General features: G+C 41.2%; 1 long non-coding RNA gene across 1 annotated transcript in view; it reads right to left on the minus strand.

Moving 5' to 3' along the window:
• Positions 1-962: 962 nt before the first annotated feature.
• The window catches only part of LOC120740029, a 74,891-nt gene continuing 48,727 nt past the window's right edge, over positions 963-27,126 (minus strand). The window contains exon 3 of the long non-coding RNA XR_005697310.1: positions 963-26,624. This is a non-coding gene — a long non-coding RNA (uncharacterized LOC120740029). The remainder of the gene's footprint in view (positions 26,625-27,126) is intronic.

Below are 27,126 nucleotides of genomic sequence, written 5' to 3' on the forward strand. Positions count from 1 at the left end.
ATTTGCATAGTGTTAACGTGCAACAACAGTCGCCTCGAGGCACTTTACATTGGAAGATAAAGACTGTACAATATTAGTAAGAAATCCTAACAATCAGTTAACCTGGTGTGATTTAGCAGTTGGAGAGAGTGGGAAGGAAAAACTCCCTTTTAACAGGAAAAAGCCTCTGGCAGAAACAGGCTGCTGTGACCAGTTGTGGGTGAGGGGAGGGAAAAACCCATTTGAATGTCAGTTGGTTGCCATTCCAACTTTACATATTGCTGGCTTCAAATTCAAAATTTTGGGTATATTTTCTCAAAAAAAGTCAAATTTGATTAGGGTTTAAACGATATGCAAATCACTGAATTTAGATACACATTACATGTACATTTTACCCATAATTCCACCTTTTTTTTTGAACTAGCTTTGTATATTTCTACTGGGGGTGCTTAAAATTTACAATCACTGATTATAGGTGATGGCTATGATTGGATGTCATAAACAAGGGCATTTTATGGCCCATATGCCTTTTTATACATTGAGATCTGATCATTTCCCTAGTACACAGTCTAGGGTGCACTATCTCACCACAGCACATTTGTAGGTCACAGGAGTGTACAACACAATAAAAACTGCCAGTGGTTAACAGAAAAAAAGAGAAATGAGTCATAGTGAAGGTGCATTTTAGTTGATGCAGAAGTGACATTTTGCTAATTGCAGTGCACCGTTGCTTACAGTTTGAAGCCCCAGCCGCAAAGCCCACTTTGGAGAAGGAGAGGAGGCTGTACTGTTGCAGAGCAATGCAAATAACAAACTTGAAACCCCACTCTGCAGTTGCTTTTAAAGTCACTTTCAATGGCAGCCCTGAGGGCCAGAAAAATGGACTATACTTAACTATACCTTACATCTGGCAATTTCAGAATGATAAATTTACCCAGCCATAGAAATGTGTGATTCCTTATTTCATCATATTTACCTTTTTACATAATTTTATTGTTTCTATAGCACCTACTGTCTACCTTTATAAGATAAAGAACTTCGGGGACACTACATTACCCCACTTATCTACCAGACAATGGCACACATGGTGGGCCTCTCTTTAAAAGGCAGTCGTTGAAATAAGAATAACACTCTCCCAAAAGCAAATCTGTCACTTTATATACGAAAAACCGAAGACGCGCATACATATCAACAACTCCAATCAGCGGGAGTTTGGTAAATATCTGCTTTGCAGTGAATTTGTAAAACTTTTGATTGTTTAAACGGTGCAGAAGATCCGCTCTCATCATGGGGATTAATTCGAGCCCAACTTCCAAACCTGCCAAGTCCTTACTCACTGATATCTTGTTAGACAGACTGAGAGAAGAAACTTGGAAACATATGATGCAACATGAGTGAAATGCAGTCAATGCAGTCAGAATATAAGCAGAGAAGTCCTTCCCTCTACAAGACTGAAAGCTGTCAGCACCGCAACAATTTACTCCCACCTCCACACGGAGCCTGAAAAGTAGAAAGGAAGCTTTTGAAATTAAAATCCTATTAGCAGCTAATAAAAGGCAAATATGTATAGGCAGGTATTCCTGCATCATCTGTATGCATAATGTTTAGTTATCTCAAATTTAGCAGCCACTTATAAAGCCTTTGTCAAACTGCAAGAGTGGCAGTACTCGATATAACCTCTGATCATAATTAAAAGTGGTCAAATGAGACTCAAGATATCACACCTTTGTGTTGTACAGATGCAGTTCAACAGAATGGCATCAGTCTGCCTCCCTTTTTTCTTTCTTCTTTTTGTCTTGAGCTGACAAAGCTGGCCCCTCATTTCCATTCTGCCCATTATGTAAATGAGGGCGGATCACATATTGGTTCTGATGAGTAAAGCAAGTGCAGAGGCCAGGTCTCCTTTAGGACCAAGTGGAAATTTGCACTTAAAAGCCATTTTGTGTGATAAAACAATGGCCCAGGTGCTGTGCCCTTGACCAAGGGCTTTATCGTCTCCTGTGAGGCAGAAAGTTGGTGTCACACCTGTTTCAGCTCCTTTCTGTGAGCGCCTGGCCCGGCTCATTCTGTCTGGCTGACAATTGAGTACAGATGATGCTGTCAAAATGAATTAAAGGTTTCACTGCTTTCTAACCCCTCCACTTCACTGACTCACAGCAAATTTGTTGCTTGTTCAAAATAAGTGTTATGTGTACATACTGGGCATTGCTGTGACAGGTGTGAAAAAATCACGGGCTGTCTTTTTCTGTGGACGACTGTTTCTGTGGATACCACATTCCCATTTGTTTTATATTCTCAGTTTATACTTCTGCAAAACAAAAGGCCAACAAAGCTGATCAACACTGTTAAATATTCTACATTTTCATAAACTGTTTATTGTTGTCAGGGGACCGTCACATTTGATAGATTAACAACAAAGGCCGTATGTTATTCGTCGCCTGGTAAGATTTTCGCTCCTTTGTCCTGTTGGTAGTCAACAAACAAAGCTAGATCATAGAGATTAGCATCCATCACCCAATTCATTTATACAACAAATCACCTCAAACCACATCAAACAACACTGACGTTTGGCATCCAACCAAAGACAAAATCAGCCCTCTGAGGAATTCCCCACATAATCTCGTCGGATTCGAGAGCAAACAACAGAGCTTGCGGTTTTGCCACTTATTTTGCATATACTTACTATGCTATAGTAACCACAGATTACATTGGATTCATATTCCACATGCTTTGTGCTCATGCTAGATAACATCTAAAATTTAGGATTGCAGAGATAAAGTTTGTGTAGGAAGGCTGGAAATATATTTATGAAGCCACAAATGAGAAAAACCTGAGATGAACAATTATGGTCGGGGGGACTAAATGGTTACTCCTGTTGCCCTGTGGGCGAGCACTAGGTTTTAAATTGATGAGTTGAATTTTGTAGACTGAAAACCAGGTGGGAAACAGTAATGTGGATTTGCTACGAAGGCCCAGTGGTCACAAAATCAGTGACTGTAGTGAAGTGCTAGGCTATTAGCTAATGTTAGCAAACATGGTTAGCAAGCCTGGTTAGCATTGCCAATTCACGAACTGACACACATATTTGCTGAAAATACTAGAATTTCAATCAAGAACACTGGCCTTAGCTTGCATGTGACTGATAAATCAGTGTTGAGTAATTGTTAATGTCATATCATAATAATAAGGCAGTAGCTAAATGACTAGCTTAAATTCACAAACAGAGCATGATTTTGGAACACTTACCCTACTAATGGAACAGGTTTGAACTTCAAACCCAAACTTACATAACTTTAGTGTTATTTCTATGGCTAACACTGAATGCCGTTGTAAGCTAAAGAACACTGGGGACACGGCAGTACCCAAAAAATCTACCAGACAGTGGCACAAATTGCTGACCTTTCTGTAAAAAGGGTTCAAACACAAACATCTTGGATTGGCACATAGCAGGACAGATTATTTGATAGATACTCCAAAAAAGCACCAATTTAGGATTGTAGAGATAAAGTTTTTAGTAACATACTTACTAAAATCTGGGGAGCTGAGGCCTAGCAGACAGCTGCAAGTCCAACAGCACAAGTCATGCACCTACAGATGTTATTAAGGGGAATATTTTTAGTGTGATATTAAAATATATATCATTGTCTGCAGCTTGTTATATTTGAAATGCACAGATGGACTAGACAGACTACTTTCAGTCACCAATATGCTAAGCTGCGCTAACTACTCTTTTGGACTTTTTTTTTTTTTATGATGCCTTAAAAATGGCTTCTAATGTTAAAAAAAAGTCATATTATCAGAATATATTTTGGTTTGACTTAGTTTCTACTGACACTTTCATCAGGTCTAAGTATGTAAAGAGAAGTTAAATAATTTCAGTATATACAGTAAATACAGCTACAAGTTCCCCTTCGGGGTTTGTGCATAATTACGATTTTGTACAAGTTTCATAAGATAAGGAGAAACAATGTTGGTAAAAGAAATAGTTTCAAAATAATCTTTTCTCTAATTGCAAGGGCCAATTATTTTCTTATGATGAAAGTATCCCTTTATCAAGCAGGATCATACTAAGCAATTAACACTGGGTGCAGATAATGAATAAAGCATCTAGAGTTTAAAAAGGAAAAGCTGTTCTGCAGCGCTATGCACATTTGCATTACATTCACATAAATTCCACTTCATTCCAAATATCACATGCACTCCATTTTGCAATCTGCGCTGCACTTAGGGCCCGCTGCTTTCACAACACGTCCTGAAGAGAGAGGGAGTGAGGAACTGTCTGCAAAGGAGGCACTGAGCAAATCGGGGAAAGAAGTACGGAGTAGTTTAGAGCGGGTGTGTTTGAGTGAGAGAAAGTAAGAGTTGGGTGACCTTGTTACCAGTTGGGTTGAGTTGGACAGGCTGGTAGGAGGTTGCTGTCTACGGGGAGGGACAGACAGATGCTCGCTCTTCTCCCTGGGCAAAACATCTCGCCTGGTGCAGGCAGCACACAATCTGGCCCGGGCAGCTGTAACCCTAATGATCACTGGTGGCACTGCACCTGACCAACCGACCAGCTCAATACTCATTCAGCCCTCCCTTTCCTTTCCCTCCACTCCCCAGCCCTCCATCTCCTCTTTGACCTCCAATGCCTCCAAACTCTGAGTAGAAACTAGCTGTGCTCTCAAAGCATAGAGAAAGGAGGGAGGTGGGGCTCAAATACAAGGGTGGTTTAAAGCAGACAGGAGGATAGTTAAGAGAAGGGGATGATATGCAAGAGATGGGGAAGAAAGATGCTTATAAGAAGAGAAATAAGTGACTGAGACATGCTTAGTATGTAAGAATGTAAATAATAGCACAGGAAACAGAATACAGAGTGATCCATAAAAAATAAATGAAGTTGAATGGATGCAGGGATGGTGGATATTTAGACAGGAGGGCAATGAGAAGCTCTCATGCCTCTCTACTGCAACGACTGATCAAGTCTGAGCTGCTTATCGGATCTCACGCACACTGCTCTCTGGTGAGGGCTTGAATTCACTGGGTTTTGATTAGATGCCCGAAAATGTGAACTGAATGTATATGTGTGTGTATATTGATGGAGGATTTAGATTAATATCAGTACATTCACCAATGTTCAATACATTTTTGTAAAAAATAGAAACACAACAGACTTTATCAAGAGTAAAATAGTATATGGAGGGCATATTTCCACCATTGCCCTAGTGTCTATAAAGTTTACCAACAATTAATAAAAAAATAAAAAGTAAAGCCAACTAATAACTTATTAGCAAACTAATGCCGTAGTATAGAAAACTTTTGATAATCAATTACATTTAAAAAGGAAATCAGGAAATTGCATCATAAAAGGCACCCAGATTACACTCTCTGGGTATCTTCTTCCTTACTGAGACTATTTATTTTTAAAAACAATATTTTGCTCATCTAAAGTGATCATAGTGATTTTCTTACCTAAATGAAAAAAGCACTTTGTAATTTCCCTTTCATTCACCCATTTTTCTTTAGCAATTTTTTTTCATATTTGAGAGGAATTAGGGTTTTACCAAACATGTTTTTGTTCCGTGTGTGAATTATGAGTTGTAAGACTCCTAATCCATATTAATCAAAGCTGAGCCGTTGTTTTCTCTAGCACACGCGATGCACGCGCGCACACAGGCGCACAGAGACACGCAGACATTACATAAAAAGGTCATTCATAAAAACCTCCCGTGGTAAACATTTTAATCCCAATTAATCGCTAATTCAGCTCATCACTCCATCCGTTCACTTCCGTGAGACGGACCGATCTGGATCCGCGCGGGTGACAGAAAGCTCATCTGCTTCTCGAGCATCAAACATGATGAAAAGAGAAAGAGATTTTTTTTTTTCTGGTCAAGTGTTAACTTTCAAAAGGGGGTGCTAGTTAGCTTCATTTGGCTCCTTTGCCTGTTGTGCTCTGAAAGAGTTAGAGCCCTTGTTAGACTAAATTAAAGAGGATAATGTGCCACAATAGAGAAAGCAAACTATTCAGGAGTAAAAATCTAAAAACAATCACTTGAAGTAAAATAATCTTAATTTAATCTTCAATCAGCATAATAAATATTTCTTGAAATCTGCCTTTTTTTCGATGTTGTTGCTTAGTCCGTCTTAATGTTTTGCTCTTGACTGTTCTGTCCGGTGACGCGGCACATTAAAGTATATGCGTGCATGTTTCTGTTAACAGAGATCGAAAAAGCAAGATCTAGATGTCAGAGAAGGAGAGAATAGAGAGCGAGCATCTGTGAGTGAGAGAGGAAACGGAGTGAGAGCTCGAAAGTGCAAGGAGAGGATTGTGGTAGTGTGTTTGGAGATCGGCCTGGGCCAAGAATGTGTCCGTGACTGCTGCTCTGTGTATCTGCCTTGCCTGGGTGACACCGGTGACACAGACATTTCCCAGCAGCCTCCTCGCAGTCCTGAGCCACCGCTGATCTTCCGGGAGCCAATCAGCACACACACACACACACATGCACACACCATCAAACACTATCTCTATGTCTTTCCCCTCTCTAGGCCGGGCAACAGGCTCTGTGTTAGCCTAAGCAGACCAGGACTGTCAGAACCATATGACCCCGGCAGGGCTGCTCAAACTGTGCTGCTGCTCTTTAATTATACTACATCAGTCACAAGATTCCTCGTGATAACAGTGCGTTTCAGCTGCCTCACTAGGAACTATTATCTACACATGAGCTTGATTTGATGATTTTTGGGGTGTGTGCCGCTCTTGTGCAGTTGGACAGATGAATGGACAGAAAGACAGACAGGCTCTGAACCACTTTAAAACCCAACAGCCAGCATCTGGAGAGTTCACATCCTCCTCCAGCAGCCCAGCTGTCTATCTGCCATGTTTTCTTTATCAGCCCTCATCATCCGGCAGCCCTACACATGACCAAATTAGTCCCAGTATCAGCCGTTATCTGGTTGTGGATGGCCAGCCTGCCTGACCAGAATCACTCTTTTTCCAGCCTTCTGCTACACTTGCTGATCCAGACTGAGGAAATCCAGGCTACAAATCCTGGGTTTGAGCCTCAACAGACTCCACAGTGCTCCGGCACAAAGAAAAGGGCCTTGCTTCCTTTTAAGGTGGGCTGGCCTTGCTTTGGTTTATAAATATGTGAGATATAAATTATATATTTATATACCAAGCACAGGTCCGTCGGTTCCCTGAGGTAACATGAAAAGCACTGGGAAGGTGGAAGAAAAATAATAAATGAGATTGCTAGGCTATAGACCTGCAGATCTTTGCTTACTTTAGTTTCTGCTGGCAGCAGATGTACGTCGACCTTGTAACTTTGAATTTCTGCAATGGCTGTGCTCAGTGGACGCCCTGGCAGAGTGCTCTCTCCTGCATAAGCATAGCTGAGGGAAGATTAGAGTTTGCACTTGGCTGGTATTACCACATGAGTCACTCATGCCCTGCATGTGACGTCTTAAGTAAGTTTCAAGTAGCAAACTCAAAGTAGAAGATTAGCCAATGTCATATGTATTCATCTTAATTCATGTAGTATTTTTCTTCTTGGAACGTTGAGTATTGCAGTCCCATGACCTTAGGTGCACTGGAGATTAGTTTCCATTTACTTTCTGAAAAACTTCTCATGCTTAATTAGAGGAGCTGGTAGTCATTTCTGGGGGAAAAAGTACAGATAAAAGAGTCAATGAAAAATTCATATAAAGCATTCCTGCTGTTTCTTTTACATGATATTTGGGGTAGAAAAAAAAATCTTAACTGTAGTTCAAAGAACATGTAAACACGAGTACACAGCATTTCATGCATAGTTCCAAACACATGCAAATGCATACGTACACACAAGATGCTACAGAGGCCCAATGGAGATAGGGAGAGTGTATGTCAGGGGGACAGGATGGATGCAAAGAGGTGCCAAAGACCACAGCACACTGTCTGTGCCAAGCAGAACTGAGCGCCCACTGCCATCCAAACATAAATAAAGTGCTTTTGGCTCCCTGCAGCCACCAGTGTGTGCCGTGCATCCGCCAAGCATGTTTTTTCTAACAAAGTTAAAAACAGGACAAATTTGATGCAATCACTTGCTGGAAATAAATATGTGGCATGTCTTGGACAGATAGGGTGTGAATCAGATGGTTGGTCAGTTATTAAGTTTCATAACATAACTTCAGGATAGATTTCCTCTTCAGACTTTTAGAGCATCGAAGGGAAAAAGACACAAATTGGGCACGCGGCACAAGTTTCTTCCCTGTTTACTTTCTTTGCAGCTATGCAAGATGCCAAGCGGAGTTGCACATATTGAACCATATGAAGTTACTGATCCTCTTCACTGCTGCTATCTACTCTTTTAATTATCTCAGTATTAGGTAAGAATGGCCTCTTTCATGCAAGATATAAAATGCAAATTGTTGTTAGATGATTTCATTTGTGCATCAGATAAGAATGTGTGGGTGCATGTGTGTGTGTGTGTGTGTGTGCATCCGTACTGATGTTCCTGTTCCAAATAGCCTCAGGCTCAATTCCCACTCTTCACCCTGGTAGCAGTGCTGACTGATTAAGGCCCTGATCTCCACTGCTTCTTGAACAACAATCACACCAATGATACTGCCCTGGCCCGTGACTCTTGGGTGGTTAAAAAGGCATTTTGCCATAGCAACACAGCACTTCTTCTGCCAAGAATTTGACCTGCTGGTAACATGACCCGCCAAATTGTCTCTATCTATGTTTTCTCTCTCTCTCACTCTTTTCTTTTTTACTCCTGACGTCTCTCTGCCACATTGTCTCCTCACCTAACTTTGGTCTCACACAGTTCCCCGCATATAGACTAGGGTAAAAAGCCTATAAGCCCCAGCTTTATTACATACCCTGCTGGGTTACTATTGACTTTAATACCTTATGATCAAAGTTTTAAATCCGAGAGTGGGGGGAATAAGCTGGAGAAATCCATAGTGGCAAATCACCTCCACTAACACTCACATGCCAAATTGCAATAACTTTCAGTCCATATCCGTGAGCCTGTGCCATATATGGAGTGTACATTACGATTTGAAACGTGCCAATTAGCATATGCTAAGAATGTCTGAATCAAACACTTCTTGGCTCATATTTTCAAACTGGGAAAGATGCAGACTTGTGTAAAGTCTGTGCAATCATATTAAATCCTCTGTGTGATATATCCCAGCTTTAACCGGACCACCAAGGCCTATAGACTGGGTTTTAGGTGACACATACTGCTTTAGTGAAATGTATCTCCTCCATCACCGGCACTGGAAGGCGCTGATTGGCTGACTGGCTGGCTAGCTGGCTGGCTGGCTGACCAGCTAAGTGAAACCCTGGCCTGTGATCGCTCTGATGTGGGGATTTTCTTCCGGCACCAGTCACTCAGCTCCATTCCAGAGAAGTGACTCCAACAGGAAGTAACACATTAACAGAACAATCAGTTTCCTTGTTAGGGAGCTTTATGCCGCTAAAGCCTGCTATTAACACCACTGGGAGATCTGGTCAATTGATAAGATGCCAGATGAAAGAAACAGCAGGCTGTGCAGGTTACATGGCTGCATTTATTTGTGTCCTTTGGGTAGAATATGCTTAAAAAAGTGCTTTTGAATGTTCTGAAAGGAGATATTGTCAAAACAGCACCTTCATGCAACTGCACACTATGCCACACTTGTTCAAAATGTTTGCTTTTACAACGTAAGCCTTCTTTCTTATTGTTACTTAACAAAGATTTCTCATTGCGTTTATCATATCTGTATTAAGTTAGCCCGGATTCAAAATTCAAGTCATAAAGCTGAACGGATAAAGTCATAATAAGAATCAATTCAATTAATTTAAGACAAAAATATATGGAGAAACCTGACCTCATATAACTACCTGCTGAATCTGTCTCTTGATGATGTTATGTGATCGGCATTACATTCAAACTATATAAATTCTATGCGGAAAGCTGTTATGGCTAAAATGAATGCATGCAATCACTAATCAAACCACAAACTCAAAAAGAAACAATGAGATGCAAATCTTCCCAAGCTGCTAACTGAGAGCTATAGAAGGCTGATTCAGTGCTGGGCAGACTGGTAATGGCTCTTTTGAGATAACATTGTTCATATCAGATAACATTCATACAGATTTGCAGAACTCCCACAACTCTTTGAAATTCCAATCTAATGTGCTGTTGATTTGTTAAATATTTATTGTTGAGACAACTATTCAAAATATTCAGCCTGGTATCAGCTGTGAGGGTGCTGTATATGTTGGGAAATTATGGGACTTTTTTACCGCAGGAGGACACAACACAAGATAAAAGTTAATAATTCTAATAATTATTGTTGCTATTGTTATCGCACAGTTTCTCTCCTGCCCTCTTCCCATCGCCTCTCTTTTCTCTCCAGACTCTCCGCCCTTTGGGAGGCAGGGGAAACACAGTCGTATGTGTGGCAGGTGGACTTCCTGTCTTTGTAATTAGAACCAAATTAGGTTAAACTGCAGTTCTTCCCTCAGCCCACAGTCCATGGAGAGCCTCTGCCCCTGCACCTCCAGGCACACAGAATTAGCTGGGCCACATACTGGGAGCCTAATGGACAACCGTGTACACCATGGCTGCTGCTCATGAGCTAGATAACACCTCACACCTGCACATATCACACATCTCATGCTCTCTCATCATTAAACATCGCATTATATAGCTCCTGATTGTTTACACGGTAGGGCTGCTGCTGCTGCTGCTGTTGTGCTTTTTGCAGGTGGGGTTGGGATGTGAATAAAGCTGGGGTCCTATTGGTGTGAGATGGAGTCTTTATTTTGGGTGTGAGCAGAGCTCTAATTGAAGACTGATGGATTTACATTAATTTCCTCCCCACACCTGCCTCCTTTATCTGCTCTCAGATAGCACGGGAGCGATGGGTCTGCTGGCCAGCCTGCCAGCCTTTCTATTATGAATAATGGGCAGAGCTGAGCGCATGCCTCTCTTCAACGTACACAACCACACAGAACACTATTATTCAGTGCAGTTGGTAGCACAGTAGCAAATGTACCTGAGAAACTGTGAAATCCAGCCTGTTTGAGCTGCCAATAATAAAAAAAAAAACAGCAAAACAGGGAAGAGGACAGGTGCAGCTCCTCTCCTGCTGTTGTCTGTGTACATTCCACACAGCTCTGACTGGTCAACAAAATGAGCAGCTTTTTCAAGCGACAACATGGAAGACAATAGCAACCACAATAAGTTTGTCCATGTTTGGCAGTAATCCATATTTTAAAAATGGAATAATAAACCACAACAGTCTTTTCGAGCTCTAGTTTCAGCAGAAGTTTTAACATTCACCTGAGGCGAGCAATAAATAGCATCCCTTATCTGTTTTTTTAGTGTTGGAGGGGATATCTGACCTAACATGGAATCTGAAGGCTGGGAGGCCAGGGGCTAATGGCGAAGGGCTGTGAGCTGTCATATGTGACTGACAGAGCTAACTGCTCCACAGAGATGACAGAAAAGAAGCGAAGGAGGAGCTGGGAAGACAAAGCTTCATATGGGAAGTCAGAAAAGGGAGGGTGAGGGTGAGGGCGAAGCAGGAGGTTAAGGGGTGGAGGCGGTAGGAAAAAGAAATGATGGAAAAAAAGAGGAGCATAATGTCTCCACCAATGGTTCAGGGCAGATCCAGCCAGCTGGAGAATAACTGCTGAGCTGGGGAAGTGAGAGGAGAACAGACTCACATGATTGACTTGTCATTGATCATAATCTTAACTGCATGCATCCAAATCCTCTGGGTGTAATTTGTCCACTTGACACGTGTGTGTGTGTGTGTGTGTCTGAGAGAGAGTGTGCCCATGTATGCACGTGTGCCTTTTGTGTACATGTATAGTATTCATGTATATTACAAAATGTTAAAGCAAACTTTAAGACAAATGGCAGAAGAGTTTGAGCTTAGCGGTAAAGCCATGTCTGCTTCCTTAAAGGCCTTACTTATGATGAACCTATGTGTAAACGGAGGATACTTTCATAACAATGGTATAAATGCAGCCAAATCAATTATTTCAATTGTTTGGTATATCAGATATTCTGGGAATGTCTGAGAAATTTTCACAGTTCTCCTGTGGATTCAGGCTGCTTTCTATAGCTTCTGTCTGTTTCATGTAATCCCAGAAGGACAATAATGTTGCCCCACATCTGTGGTTTGGCTCATCATTCCTCTTGTTGAAGAGGATCATTCTTTATGACTCTGGCTGTATATTTGAGGTCACTGTCATGTATCAGAATAAAAATGGGACAGATGAGATGCCTCTCTGATGGTATTAGATTACTGACATGAATGTAATCTAAAATTCCTAAGCAATACTGTCTAAACATTAAAAGGTTTTGAATGGTAGCTTAGCATATTTTGTGCTCCTCAACTAAACAACAAAGTACACCAACCATGTTTTTGACAATATCTTCATAAGTGCTGTAAACACATAGTGGACATAAAGGAGTGCTGAAAGGCAAAAAATCATGAATCACATAGGCTGAAAGACTAGCAATTGCCTAGCAACCACTCCCCAACCACTTGTAACCACTGGTTGCTAGGGAAAAATGTGTATTTCCCCACCAGTTGGTGAATGGTTTGGGGAATTTGCTTGCTGTTGCTAGGTAAAATCGGCTGTAATTGGAAAGCAGTACCAAAAGGTACTCCACCAAAAACCCCAGAGGATCACTGACCAGTCTCTAAACCTGTGTGAATGTGGACCTAGAGGCTTCTGTTATCACACTTTGCACTCATTAGGTTAACATTAACATTTTTGTCAGTTTACTGCCTGCCTTGGAAAACTGTTCAAAAATTTGAAACTAATCTTTCAACAGGATCAGAAAATATGACGACATGATTGTCATGAAGCGATTATTTCAACTCGACTACAAACACTGGACCTGTTTTGTAGCAAACTTGAAACCATAGCTGACTCACTGTTTCCCCACAGATAAGCACTGCTAAACAGATGCCACTGTATATGTGGAAACTCATTATTATTATTATTTTTATTGGTGAAGGTGACAAGACCAGCTGTGATCAATTATAGGCAATTTCTCCTCCTAACCTGCCCATCAAAAAATCCTGAAAAGCTATTAAAGATGACTTTCCCAAATGTTTACTGACTATCACACATGTCCAGCAAAGGAACACATAGAGAAAGATATTCTTTGAAGTGAATCGTGCTGGTTATGCGGTATCATATGAAGGTCACATCACTAGCTGTAGTCCATGACGATAGTGTCGGAGTCCATGCCTCGCCAACACCAAGCCCAGTGTTTGTGTGATTCACACGAGAGGCAGCTGAATATATTGTTCAGTTATTTAATTATTATTAGAAATCATTTAAAGGAAGGGCAAGTGGATTTTTCGCATGCCTGCATAATCAGATTTAAAATGAAAAATTGACAGATATCTTGAAACAAAAATATCTGAAAACCATTACTCTTTAGATACCAAGACCAAAAAATAAAAACAAAATAAAGGATCAGTGGAAATTACAGGGAATTCTGGGCATTTCCACTGGATAATGGGTTTTATGAGTAAGGGAACCCACTGATTTAGTCTTGTTCCGAAGTACTGTATGTTTATATTAACTGACCGAAAGTGACCAGAAAAATGATCTCACTCCCTCACTCAAACACACACACACAGGGTATCCAGTCATTCCCATGTGTCTTCTTCTATTATGGAGGGATTGATGTGTTGTTAAACAGCAATCTGACAGTGAGAAACTGACCTTTCTTTTATGCTTTCCTTTAGCATTTGCACAAATGGTATTTTCATGTTCATGGCTCTGGTGAGCATTAACACAAAGGCCAACAACTGGAGGAAAATCGTCGATGCCAATGGAACCGCTGTGTTACGAGAAGGAAAAAAAATATGCACCGTGATCTATTGTACACACTTGGATTGCTGCCATTAAATCATCAATAAAAACAGAGGACACCATCTGTAGCTTTTCACAAATATGTAGATAGCATTTAGTTTGTTAAAGAAGGTCTGTCTTCTGTGTGTATGTGTCTGTACATCTGGATGTGAAGTCATGTGTGCTGTGGTCATAGTGGGTGATGTTTCTGTGTTTTAGTAACCCTAGGGAGCTCGGCTGTAGGACAGCAGGAGGGTCTAAAAACCACTGGCCGGTCATGAGACCTTTGACACTCAACAACCGTAGATTCTGGAAAACAGAAGGAAAAATAAGGAAAAGTTGTGCGTATAAATGATGGCACAGTGTTACGAATAGCTCTGAAAACTAAAATCAGAGTAATTTTGCTTTTTTCATCCAGTCATTTTAATATTGTAACAATAAACACCTTTATTTTACTAGACTGGAAGAAGAAAGAGACACATAACCGGGCCAAATTCAATCAAGAATGATAAGTTGTAGTGTGGGTCAACTGACCTCACAGGCGCATAAACTGGCTGAGAGTGAGTTCAATGGAGAGTAGCGTTGTGTGAAGAAAGACATGCATGCACACATGTAGGTAAGTCACTGGGGGTAGAGCGGTAAAAAGGGAGAATAGGAGAGAGAGAGAGTTCATATGCGTCAGCTGCCCGAGAGAAGCAGGAAACAGGACAAGGTTAATGTTCTATGACAGACAGAAGCCAGCAACTCTCTTTAATGTTGCTCCCATTAGGGCGCTCTCGGTGCTTGCATCCCACTCTAGCATCCTTTAGAAGACGCCTCTGCCAACAACTGGTGGGAGAGCAGCAGCGTGCCAGCTGCCAAACATGACATTTGCTGGCTAGGCCACTGAACCCCAGCGGGTGACATCTGCAGAGCAGCCTTTCATCCCCACACCGGGTACCTGTGTGGCCCCCGGCCCCTGAGAGCCAGGATGAATGCGCTCACTCTTTCTCCCAGCTGGGTTCCTCATAGCCACAGGGCCACAGCTTTGACACACATTCACACAGACAGAAATACAGCGCACGCGCACACACACGCACAGTTGTGTAAGTACATGTTCATACACCCACACACAATCAAACACACACTCATAAACTTACACAAAAGCGCGCCACCTCTACCTCACAAACACCTCCACACAACAAACAGCTTCCAGCGTCAACATCTGCAGCTCTGGGGGTTGCTTTTGTTTCCCCATGTCGTTTCATCATCAGGGGCTGGCAGTCAAGTTGTGCTGCTATTGTTGTTATTTCAACCGCAGACCCTGCTGCAACTGGCAACTAGGGATGCCATCTAATCCTCACTAGACGTTGATCAAATATGCAAACGCAAGCTGGGGCTGGAGTGGGTGAACAACAACAAAAAAAAAAATACAAACAAAGTGAAGAAGAGACACAAATGCAGAGGAAGAGCTGGTAAAGAGGTTGTGTAGGAAAATGGCACAAGTCTGATGATGGAGGGAGACACTAACCGGAGTAACACAGGCTCCCATTAAATAAATAAATAAGCTGGAAATATAAATCTGGCTTGTACAAATGTGAGATACAGACTACAGATGTACTTTACCTTGTGGCTCATCTTAATGATGTATAAATCTGCTGTTTTGCAGCTCAACAAGGTTTGAGTTATGGACATATAAAGCTGATACATTTAACACGCTCGTGCAAAAACATCTGCAATCTGTTGGTCATTAAAATACAATGCTACTGTTGTTTTTCCCACATCCTAATCGTGCATCTAACAAAACAGTAATACCCTACTTTTCGTGTACCCATTCCTGCACGGTGCGATGATACAGCTGATGGTCAGGACTCGTAACTCACTAAAGTGTCTACTTCTTCATCACCAGTGCCAAAGTGTTTTTCCTTCTCCTCTCTATCTCTTTAATCAGCCTTGATCTTTGACCACTTGTTGTTATGAGTGGTTCTGTGTAGGGGTTCTGCTCCCGGCTGACATCCCATTAGCCCCACATTAGGAAATTCTAATCACTGTGCCACCGGGACACTGGGACTCACAGCTCCTATTTCACTTAACCTCCAGCAGGAGAGATCAGACTCAGCGTCTCAATGTTTGTCCCTAATTACCTCCCTACAGTGAGCTGCCACACACAATTTAATCCAATTTTCATCCCCTCTCATCTTTAACATCTCGCAAAGCAGTCACACACCCATGCAGTGGTTTATATCTACAATCCATATGCTTCCCACTGGTATTGTAATCACATGTTGGATCTGCTTAATTCTATCAATCCATGTCTTGACACCTGTCACTTTTGCTTTTGTTTTGGGTATTAGGTTGCTCGCATTTTAGTTTGCAAATGGACCACAGTTCTAAAAAAAAAAAAAAAAAAGACTGCACTGCAGCAGCCAGCTCTGCAAATGTCAATAATACCCGATTTATATTTTGAGTGCAGCTTTCCTACTGATTCCTGACCCCAACTGCACTGTTCAAAGCTTGCTGTGAACTACTACAGTCAGGAACCACTGACTAATTCTTAATCAGAATATGTCTTTTAACTAAAACAAATCTGTTGGACATTTTTATCCTATCAAAATTAGTAAAATCCTGTCTAAATGTAGGGGATAAAAACAATTTACCCAATTCGTTACTCCTAAAATGAAATGCTATAATTCCTTACTAGCTGGATGTCTCAAAAATACTCTAAAAAGCCTTCAACTGAGCTAAATGCTATTCAATTAAATCAGTTTTATTTATATAGTGCCAAATCACATCAACATTCGCCTCAAAGTGCTTTACATTAAAGGTATAGACCCTACAATAATGCAGTAGAAGTACAGGTAATAGACAGAAATGTTACCCAGATTAATTTTTCTTCTTTGACCCACGTAAAATCCAGAATATGATTAAAATAGTTTGCACACCCAAAAAAAAGCATTTATAGCCACACATTTAAGGCATTGCATAACCCCAAAAGCAAGATTTGCTCTCAAAATCCACGTTCACTTGGTTGTGTTTGAGAGGCAGACGGCCTCGCTGCTTCTAAGAACGTGCTTTTTGATAAAGCTTATAGTTAACGTTGGGTATATCTGAACCACCCTTGATTCTGCAGCTATAGCTGGGGTAATTCTCACAGTGTGCACTGCTCCTCTACTTCCTCTCTTTCAGTCCACACACATTTATATAAGCCAGCATTGCATCTTATTCATTTTGTGTCTTCTCTTTCCTGCAGTTTTTGCTTCATCCATTCTGTCCTCTTTTTTTTTTTTTACCATATATCCTTTGTGCAGGCACTTGTGGTTCAAGACTTTGTCTATTATATTGCCCACTTCTTGTTTTTATTCTGTGCTCCTCTCTTCAGTCTTTACTCTCCTCTAACCCCAACTGGCTGAGGCAGATGGCTGCCCTCACTGAGGCTGGTTCTGCCAGAGGTTTGTCTCATGGTAAAGGGGAGTTTTTCCTCCCCACTGTCAGCAAGTGATTGCTTAAAGGGAATTGTTGTGTTTCTGTATATATTATAAGTCCTTAACCTTAATGAGTAAAATGCCCCTGAGACGACTTGCATTGTGATTTGAATTGGATTGAATAAAATTAATTCCTCAGTTTTGGGCATCCACAAATCGAAAGAATAAACATATAGTCTCAGGGCTGGTTCCTGGCTCACACATACAAGCCTTCTCATAATGGCTGACATACTCAGACTGCAATGTTTCTAATGCATCTTCGAGTGAGAACCCATTCTTACTTTTCAATCTTACTACTTCATACAGATAAGATGCAACAAAATAAACCAGCACTTGGCAAGTGGAACACCTGGACACTCAACACCCCACCCACACAGCTAAAGGTGACTCTGCACTTTTTCATGAATTTCTCATTTGATATCAAATAAGCTGCACGGGTGCAATGGAGCATGCTTATAAAATTAGTTTGCATCAAGACCATTTTTGCACAGTTTCTCAAAAAAAACAACAACAACAACAAAACCCAGATGCAACTAAAGGTTTTTAAGTACAATTTGACTTTTGCATCTCTTTGTTATATTTCTTGAACCCTGTGTCATTTCCTTAGAATCACCCTCTAAATCTGTTCACTGTTCACTTGTCTGGCATTGTGACATAAAACAGAGGTTCTCTGATTAAAAAACACTCCAATGAGCAGCGCAGAAGGATTAATAATTAGCCAATCGTCCTGTTCTGCTTTTAAAACCCTTGACGAACCAATATATTGGCATGGCTAGAGATCAGTGTTGGCTTAATATGACATTAATATAAGTGGGAATGTTGGTCTCTCCTGATTTATTAGGAAAAATTGAATCCCCTTCAGTAATTGATTAGAGTGGATGCAACATGAGACTGAAAATGAAAACTGAGGAGTTGACATATTCAGTATGTCTTATATCAAGCTAGGTAATATGTAATCAAAGCTAAGTCTCACATGCAGGAGAAAACAGGGACCAGTGATCAGCTTGAAATCAAATGACTTTATTTATTTAAGGGTAAAAAAAACCTCCCCAGATTGAGGCAGTTGATTTTGTAAAATAAAGACAAGGGTCTACATGAGGGAGGCGCTCTGAAAACATTAGTCAAACATCCCCAATGTGACTAGGAATCAAGCATTTGTTTATCTACATAATTATGGATAAATTATGCAGATAAACAACGTGGAACGATTCTCTTGCTATTGGCTAAACCTGCCACTTTAAGGAACCTGCATGTGGTGTAGTTCCCTTGTTGTGGGAATTTTGCAAATAGAGTGCGTGTAAGCAGCGATCGCCAGTTGAAAGTCCATCTCTCAGCTACTGTAATCATACAGTGTCTGTTATACATAGGAGATAAATAACTGAATTGTGTTCCCTGCTCTGTAAGAATGCAGCATTACATCGGTCTCCCTGGTTTCCTCCCCGCTCACCGCCGCAAAGTTGTTCCAAACAGTAGGTTACCAATTAATGAGCCAGGTGACAGGAAAGTAACACCAGCATTTTTACGTTTCGAAGAATCATTAAAAAGTTAAATTTTACCTCTGTGTGAAAGAACTAACAGCCAAGGCAAACTACTCATAGTGATCCATGAATTTCATTTGATGTTCTTTCCAGTGAGTCAAAATGAGGCTAAAATAGCTTAACTTGAAAAGATAAACATGTGTGTTATGTGGCTCATTATTCAGCTAAATCCATATGTTTAAAAAAAGGGAGCGCATATTCAAAGTGTCTCCCTGAAATGCTGAAATCTGATTTGACTGACAAAATTCTGAATGAGTGGAATCCCTAGACGATGTAAATTTTCCAATTTTTTCCACATGCAGATGTCTTCTGCTAAACTAGATTGTGAGTTTTTCTCTGTGTGTTTGTTTGCGTCCCCGCCAGCCTGATTAAGAGCAGACATGCTTGAGTGCATATGTTTCTATATTTGCATGTTTACGTCTTGGTGTGTGTGTGTGTGTGTGTGTGTGTGTGTGCATGAACGGTTTAAAACCTGTGATGGCATCCCTATGTGTTATCCTGTGTAACACAGTCTTGGTCCTCATTATCATTTCTCCCTGGGCCTGTTCTGGTGTTCAGAGCCCCACCAGAGGGGCCTTTGGCTCGGTGGGAGAGGTGTTGGAGGCGGCCTGGCCCCGCTGTGCTCCTTCCTTCCCCCTCCACAGGGTGCCAGGCACAGCGTGTACCACTGGCAAGCCAAGCCTGACAATGAGGCTGCCTGCACAGCCAACGCCATGTTTGAACAGGGCAGGGGGTTGCCACGTCATGCTGAACACACACTTGCAGGAAGGCCTGCTTGAACACACAAATACACAAATACGGTCACACACATCTCCACAAGGCAGACTCCTGGTGGGTTCAACACATGTTTGGAAGATGCTACAGTGGTGAAGGCGAGTGTGTGGAGTGAGTTTGCGCAGGAGATAAACATCACAGACACTTTAAAAACTGTAGGTTCTATTGAGATTAAATGGAAGAATTTTGCTGACTTGTTTGGCTTTATGGCAGATTTAGAATAAAATATGAGGCAAACAAAATCCACATTATATGCAATAAAGGGTTAAATTTATATTTTTTTGAAAGTTTGAAATAAAAAGTGACTGCAGTTCAGTGTTTTACTAACTTCACTCTGTCATCCTTGATGCAGTAATTCAGTCTCCTCCTCCCCCTGACTTCATAGTTTCAGCATATTGCGTGTTCCACATTAAGTTTTGATTCAGTCATATGTTCAGCTCTCAGGTGTGCTTCTGAACCATGAAATATTAAATGTGTGAATTCAAGGAGATGTCACATTCTGTGTTTCATTCATTATGTACACCTACACTACTTTGTTGACTCTTTGAATTCTAATAGGTATGGATAGGAAGTAATGCAATCGTTATGTTGGCATTACAACTTGTGCTCAGCATCTGTTTAGTTTGTAAACTTTTTCGCAGTTATTTTTTCAGTTGTTGTCTAGACGAAAACGAAAATCTGGTGAATGTTAAAATGTTAAAAGAGCATTAGGAAGGCATCCTAAAAATGTAGCTGTGTGAATATTGGCTTGAAATGTGTTAACATGTGAGCGAGTGTGTATCTATGTGTGAATGTGTTTACACGACCTCCTCCTTCTCTGCTCTTCTCTCTCTAAGTGTCACATCTCTTCTCGAAGCCGTCCGTGGGAGTCAATCCCACTCAGTCCCAAATAAAGTAGGGCCACTGGTAGATATTAAACAGTGATACATGCACAGGCAAGGGCGTAACTGTTCTGAAACCAAGACAAAATCCACGATGCAAATGTCTGTGGTCTCCAGTGTCGCACACCCACCAATATAAGCATATCCAGACACATACAGATCACTGTAGACGTACATGTATGAAGAAAAACTCATGTGCCGTTAAAAATATTGCCAGACCAGTATACAGCACTGGCAGTTCTGTGCCAAGCTCTTGAGCTATACCCCTGGAGACTCATTTCTTTGTATTTGGAAGAAAAATGGGAAGTAAGTGCAGCAATTTACTGCAACGTGCAATTTAACATAGTGTATGATGAAAAAAACAGTGTTTCTAAAATTCTAACAAGCTTAAAAGTCAATATTTGGTATGACCTGAAGATTAATTCTTCATCACAGCCTGAACTCACTTAGGCCTTTCTTAAGTAATCTTAAGATGTAGTTCTGCTGCTTTCTTTGAAGGACCTTCAAAGCTTTTCTTTGGATGTTGACTGCCCTGAGTTGGGGGAGGCCTATCCATCACTGATCATTTCCCATTGTTCCATTGTTTTCTATGCAGCTATGCTTTTCCTGCATTTGTAGTGTTTTTTGGCAGCGAAAAAATAAGCCATTGTCAATCAGAATCAATTCAGATGGTACTTAACGATCGATCATAATCTGGTATTACTTTACTTAAAGAAAGTAAAAAACTTCGAAAGACCTTTAGGGAGGTCTGGACAAGTATTTCTCAAAACTACTTTAAAAATCACAAGAAAGTCTGATTCATTGGATGCAAAATATAATGAAATGAGCGGTGGCTCGAGACTTTTGCACAGTACCACGACTGAGTTATTTAATTTAGCTCCACTTAAAATGACGTGTCCACCCAGCACACTTCAAAACAAGAAGGTTTTTCTATTTCTGTCTCAAAATCATGGCTCGATTTTTACTGTAAAAGTTGGTCAATAAAACTGAATTATATCTCTTCATTCGGGCAGAAAAGGCTATTGAGGAACAACAAAGACAACTGAAACAACTCCAAAATTACACATGACTATACAAGATGCACTGACATGTAGTCATGACTCTTAGTGCACCTCTGTTCAAAAACAATAACACCCCTCTGAGTCTCCCACCAATCTCAAACTCTCCGTCACTCTCCCAGGCAGTCAGGGGCGACGGGGAGTTCAGAAGGGAAAGGGTTTGGGTTACCATGACATAAATCTCCTCGTCTCCTTCTCCTGGAGGTGGGCAGCAGGGCGATGAGGCTCTTAGCGTCAGTGTCTTTGGGAATGCCGGCATGTTCCCTGGAGGAGATAGGGGAGATAGGCTTGGCGCCTCCAGAGGAGTCTTTCACCCTCTCTCTCCCTCCTTCTCTCCCTTTCTCTTTCTCACTCTCGCCATCTCTGCTTATCTCAAAAAAAAACACAATAGGGTTTTGTACACTGGAGCAAAGCAGGGAGGCTTCAGATGGCAGCCGAGTATGATATTCAGGAGGACAGAAGGCTAGAGAATCACTCTCTGTTCCACACAATGATACAATACAATGCAACACACAACACAATCTTTAATGAAAGCAGCAGAGATTCCTGTTCACCTGGCATTTACTACATACAAACCGCCTTTGCTGTGCATGTTCACAAGCAAGATGACTTTTAAATATTTTTTAAAAAGAAAGGAATGATGCTTTTGGTGTGCATGTTTACCTAAACTGTTATAAAATCAATGCAGTGACGTGTCAGTTCATAAAAATAGCTGTTGTTACTAGCTGAACGGTAAAAAGGAGGGTAGGATTGGCCACACGAGGACCACACCAGGTACCAGCTAAGTAATGAGAAATTAGATCTGGCTCGGTAAAAACGTGCAAACTAATCACCTTTCATGCAGTCGGTCTGTTTGCTGCTGTTTGAAGGAGGACAGGAGATCAAAATGGTGATGACACGCAAAGCACATTGGCTATCATGAACTGCTGTCCACATCTGTGTCTGTGATGTGACCGAAGTCCATCGCATTTCTGCAAAGAACACGCTTCAGCTCGTTCCATTTACCACTGCGTGGCGCAATGTGGCACAACCTCAATCTGGTAATAAATATTTTCAGCTCGCTTTCTATGGGACAATGAAAGGCTGTTGTGTCATGGGCGTCTCAAGCTTCACGCGTCACAAAGGTCAAGCTTTATCAATCTCCAGAATACTGCCGGCCAATTATATGGAGCTCACCGTAAATCTTATCATCTGTAAGTTTCACAACCTTGATGAGTCCAGAGGCCAAAGGCTGTGCCCTTTCTTGTATTTACTTAGGGCAGGTAAATTGGAGAGCCAGCAGCTGTAATGGAAAATAGCCTTGGAGACACTTGAGTGCCCGAGACGAAGAGAATAGCAATTATTCTGGAAAATCAATTTTCAACCCAATCTTTCTCCCTTATCGACCACAGAGAAGGTGACAGGAAAATTTATACCTCGGACTGTATTATGGGCTCTTTGCTACTGCAGAAACGCTTCTTATTTTTCTTGACATTTGACTGCAGCTGAGTATACCCACCTCTGCTGACTTACTCCTTTTGTTAATGTATATTTTTTAACCTTCTAGAAGCCCATTCATTATTACTGTTTTAATGTGCTAATAGAAATCATATTGGTTTCATGGTTTAAGAATAGCGTGAGTTAGATCCATAATTTGCTTTAGTTTTGCCTGTATATCCCACGACACAGGATTTTAAATCAATCAAGGCGCGATTAAAGTATAGACTTTCAGTTGTAACTGCAAGAAGGTTTTTGCAAACATACTGTATTAACTGAATTACAGCTTTTTTTTGTATGTGGATCAGTACATTTTCAGAGGCTTAAAATTAAGGAGACAGTTGACTTAGGAGCAGTTTAATGGGTGTGCCAAGTTTGTATTCTGTAGCTTTTAACTGCAATTTTAAATATGAGGCAAAAGAAATGTGAGCAAGGCCATTATCAGGTTAAAATATTAATAAAATATATCTAACTTTAAGAATTGCGAAATCAACGGCCTATCGTGTTCTTAAAGAGAACAAGATCAAAAGACCTGAAAACCAGCAGAAGACAATTAAAGTTTATGATGACAGAATTATTTCCATGGTTGAAAAAAAGCAAATTCACAATGTCAAGAAAATTTGCAAGGAAATCACGCTCTACAATCCTTTGTGGACAAAAAAATAGGGGGTGTACAACAAGGTGAAAACCACTGGTTACGTTCAAGAACAGGAAAATGAGATTAGAGTTCTCCAAAAAACACCTGAAAAATCTTTCAAAGGCTCTGGAGAGATAAAACCAAGATGAAGTTATGAAGAAACACATGGGGAAGAATCACATCACATCATGGGTCAAACATGGTGAAGGCTTATGACGTGGGCATGTACTGTATCATTGCCAGTGGAACCAGGTGACCAGTGCTTATTTATCTTTAACAGGGTTGATTTGACTGCTGATAGAAGCAGCAGCAGGAATTGTAAGTGTATGGATTTTTACTCTCTGCTCAGATTGAGCAAAATGCTGTGAAACTGCATTGTGAAACAGATAATGACCCTAAGCATACTGCAAGAAAACCCAAGAGTTTCAGAAGGCAAGGTCAGTCACCTGATTGCAGTTCAATAGGGCATGCTTTTCAGTTACTGAATACAGAAAGACCAACAAATAAGCAGCAACTGCATCCTGCCAGAGCTGCTCAAGAGAGGAAACACAGCATTTGGTGATGTCCATGGGTCCTAAACATCAGGCAGTCCCTGAGCGCAAAGGATTTACAAGAATTAAGAACAACCCTTATATTTAAAATTATGTTAGTTTGTTTAATTACATTTGAGCCTCTGGAAACAAGAGTGCATGTATAAAAATGGCTGTAAATCCTTAACAGTTAATCTGCAATGTTTGTTAAACCCCTTGAATGAAATCTGAAAGTCTGCATATTAATCAGTGATTTAAAATGTAACTTGATGGTGTTGGTGTCTTTATCCAACAAATTATGGACCTAACTGTATTTGACAAGTAAATCTCCAAAGAAAATGATATCTAAGCTGTAGGTGCTGCTGTTGCCTATGTTTTCCATGTGTGTCTGTTGGTCCAAGCAGGCTCACACACACATGTACCTTGTGCCATACCTCTTTATAATTATTCCCACAGTCTTATCTGTGTTTATTTTGCTACTGTGAAAAGCTTACCGCACCAGCATTCTTTGCATGTCACTCCCCGACCAAGATTTATCACTGTGTTTATCCCATTAATATGTCAAGGCTCTATGTAAACTGGCTTCAGAGTATTGCAGAATTCATTTTGTCTGGCTGTCTATCACAATGGCTTGTTTTATACATCTTTTACTCTTAAGCCTGCATCCATCTGTCTTGCCTGTTGTTCAGTTTTGGCTGACACAAGGGAGAGTTTCTGCTCAGTACTCATTTTAATTTCTTTCTATACACTTTGTGTGTACATTAGCAAGTGACATGCAGGGAAAATGTAGGTATTAATATATCATGTGTGTGTGTGTGTGTGTGTGTTTTCACATCACAAAGATGTAAATCACAAGTGGCAGTCCTCTGATACGGACTAATAAAACTCACTGATCTGGAAGCGCTAAAGGCTTTTTCAGCATACACCCTGCAATGCAGCCCAGTAGCAGTTTCTCTCTTTTGCACACACACTCACACACAAACACACACACACACACATTGACTTCCCCCTGAAGACTACTGTGGGGCCATTTTCAAGATTACCCATAACTCCTCAGGAGGGAATTCATAATATGTGTTGTCTGTTAACGACGCACACATAAAAGCACACACGTATGAACACGAGCACAACCACACAATCAGCATGCGGAGAAAAACAAAACCAAAAAACGCATAGATACACATGTTGCCCTCCCCTCCTTTTCCTTAATATCCTGACACAGCAAAGGAAAAGGGGGATTGGAGGATTTACAGTGCTGATTCTGAGAAGTAGCATTTGCTTTTGGTTACCAGGGACCTCTGAGGGTTCAGGAGGCGGTGCATCGTACCCCCAATAACTCCACCTTGGGTACTTCTCTGTCACCTCCTCCCTCCTTCGCCCTCAAACTGGAGAATCAAAGTGCTTGTGTGTGTGTGTGTGAGTACTGACTGTTGAAACAGATGCCGGTGTGTGTGTGTGCCACCTATGTCAACATGGCCGGTCTCCGGACCTGATGCTGCTTGGAGATAGGACCCTGCCCACAGAGCCATTGAGTCTAGACTCCAGATGTGTTCCTCCACACACACACACACACACACACACACACACACACACACACAAGTACCAGTGCCGGTCCAAAGTAATAATTCTACCAGATGACAGTCGTTTACTCGCACACAGAGCTCAGTATGGATAATAATTTCAATCTTGTCACTCTTAAAAAAGATTAAATAATCACATATTTTCTCATTTATGACAACAGAGGCCATCTTCAGTGTACAGTAAGTGGACTGTCTAATTACAATTGAATGTAGTTAGACAGTCCAATACCAGTGACGACCATAAACCACACAATCTATTCCCAGCATGGATTTTACACATAACCTGTAACCAATGCAGACAATGTTATTGCAAAGACAAACTTTATATAACTGTTTATAAGTTTTGCTTAACATTTAAGTAGATATCAAATGTGCTGTTCCACAGTATTGCACATTTAAATTACCCACTGCTTCTTCTGAAATAAACAGAAACATATGCTGGCTGCATATGCTCCACACTGCTTTATTTAGACTGTTCTATAGCGACACGACAACAAGAGTGTTTTTGTGAAAAAGACACATGGGTAAATTGCAACTGTTATACAAAACAAGACTTGGGAAGAGGAAAAGTAAAGAGTAAAAGTGTTCAGAGCACAGATGCACCCGCTCTCTTGCTATCTCCTGTGCTTGTGGGTATACTGCCGATCCAGCTATTCTTGTTGGTTTGTTAATTGTTTGTCACCCACCAGGTGCCATCTGTCTGTAGTCCCACAGTCCCCGAGCCATGTGGGCCGGCCTGCCTGGCGCCTGCCAACGTCACTGACCTGCAGCAACCGTCCACACCTCCGTCACACACCTCCTGATCCGTCTGGGATAAATAGCTTCTCCCTCAACTTCTGTGCCGCCATCACGGCTTCCCAATCTGTCCTGTGTTAGAAGTAGAAGAGGGAGGGGGGTGACAGGAAGAGACAGGGAGGGAGGGAGGGAAAGAGAGACACAAATAAGAGGAAGGAATGGGTAAATGGATAGAGAAATGCATAGTGTGAGAATGAACAAGACACAGAGATAGATGTGCGCAAAGATAAAATGGCCTGTTTGTGCTTCCTGATCTGTGTCATTTTGCAGAAAACACAGTTCAAACATCACAGGCTGCTACAATAACTCTGCAACAACTGTCGCATTTGTGTCTACAAGCCTTGCATACTGTGGGTGCCAGATCAACAATCAAATTCTGATTTCATTATAGCATTATTTTGCACAGCACTGACTGCACCTCTCTACTTTAGGAGACACACCAACAGGCAAGGGAGGTCACCTTCACCTGGGCCTGATGTTGGGGCAGCTGCTTGTTGAAAAATGAGATCAGCTGCTTGCTCACCGGGATATATACTGCAGTCTGGAAGTACCCAGGGTCTAGTGTACCAGGTAG

This window comes from Simochromis diagramma, unplaced genomic scaffold (assembly GCF_900408965.1).
Source record: "Simochromis diagramma unplaced genomic scaffold, fSimDia1.1 OVJJ01000304.1, whole genome shotgun sequence".
NCBI lineage: Eukaryota > Metazoa > Chordata > Actinopteri > Cichliformes > Cichlidae > Simochromis > Simochromis diagramma.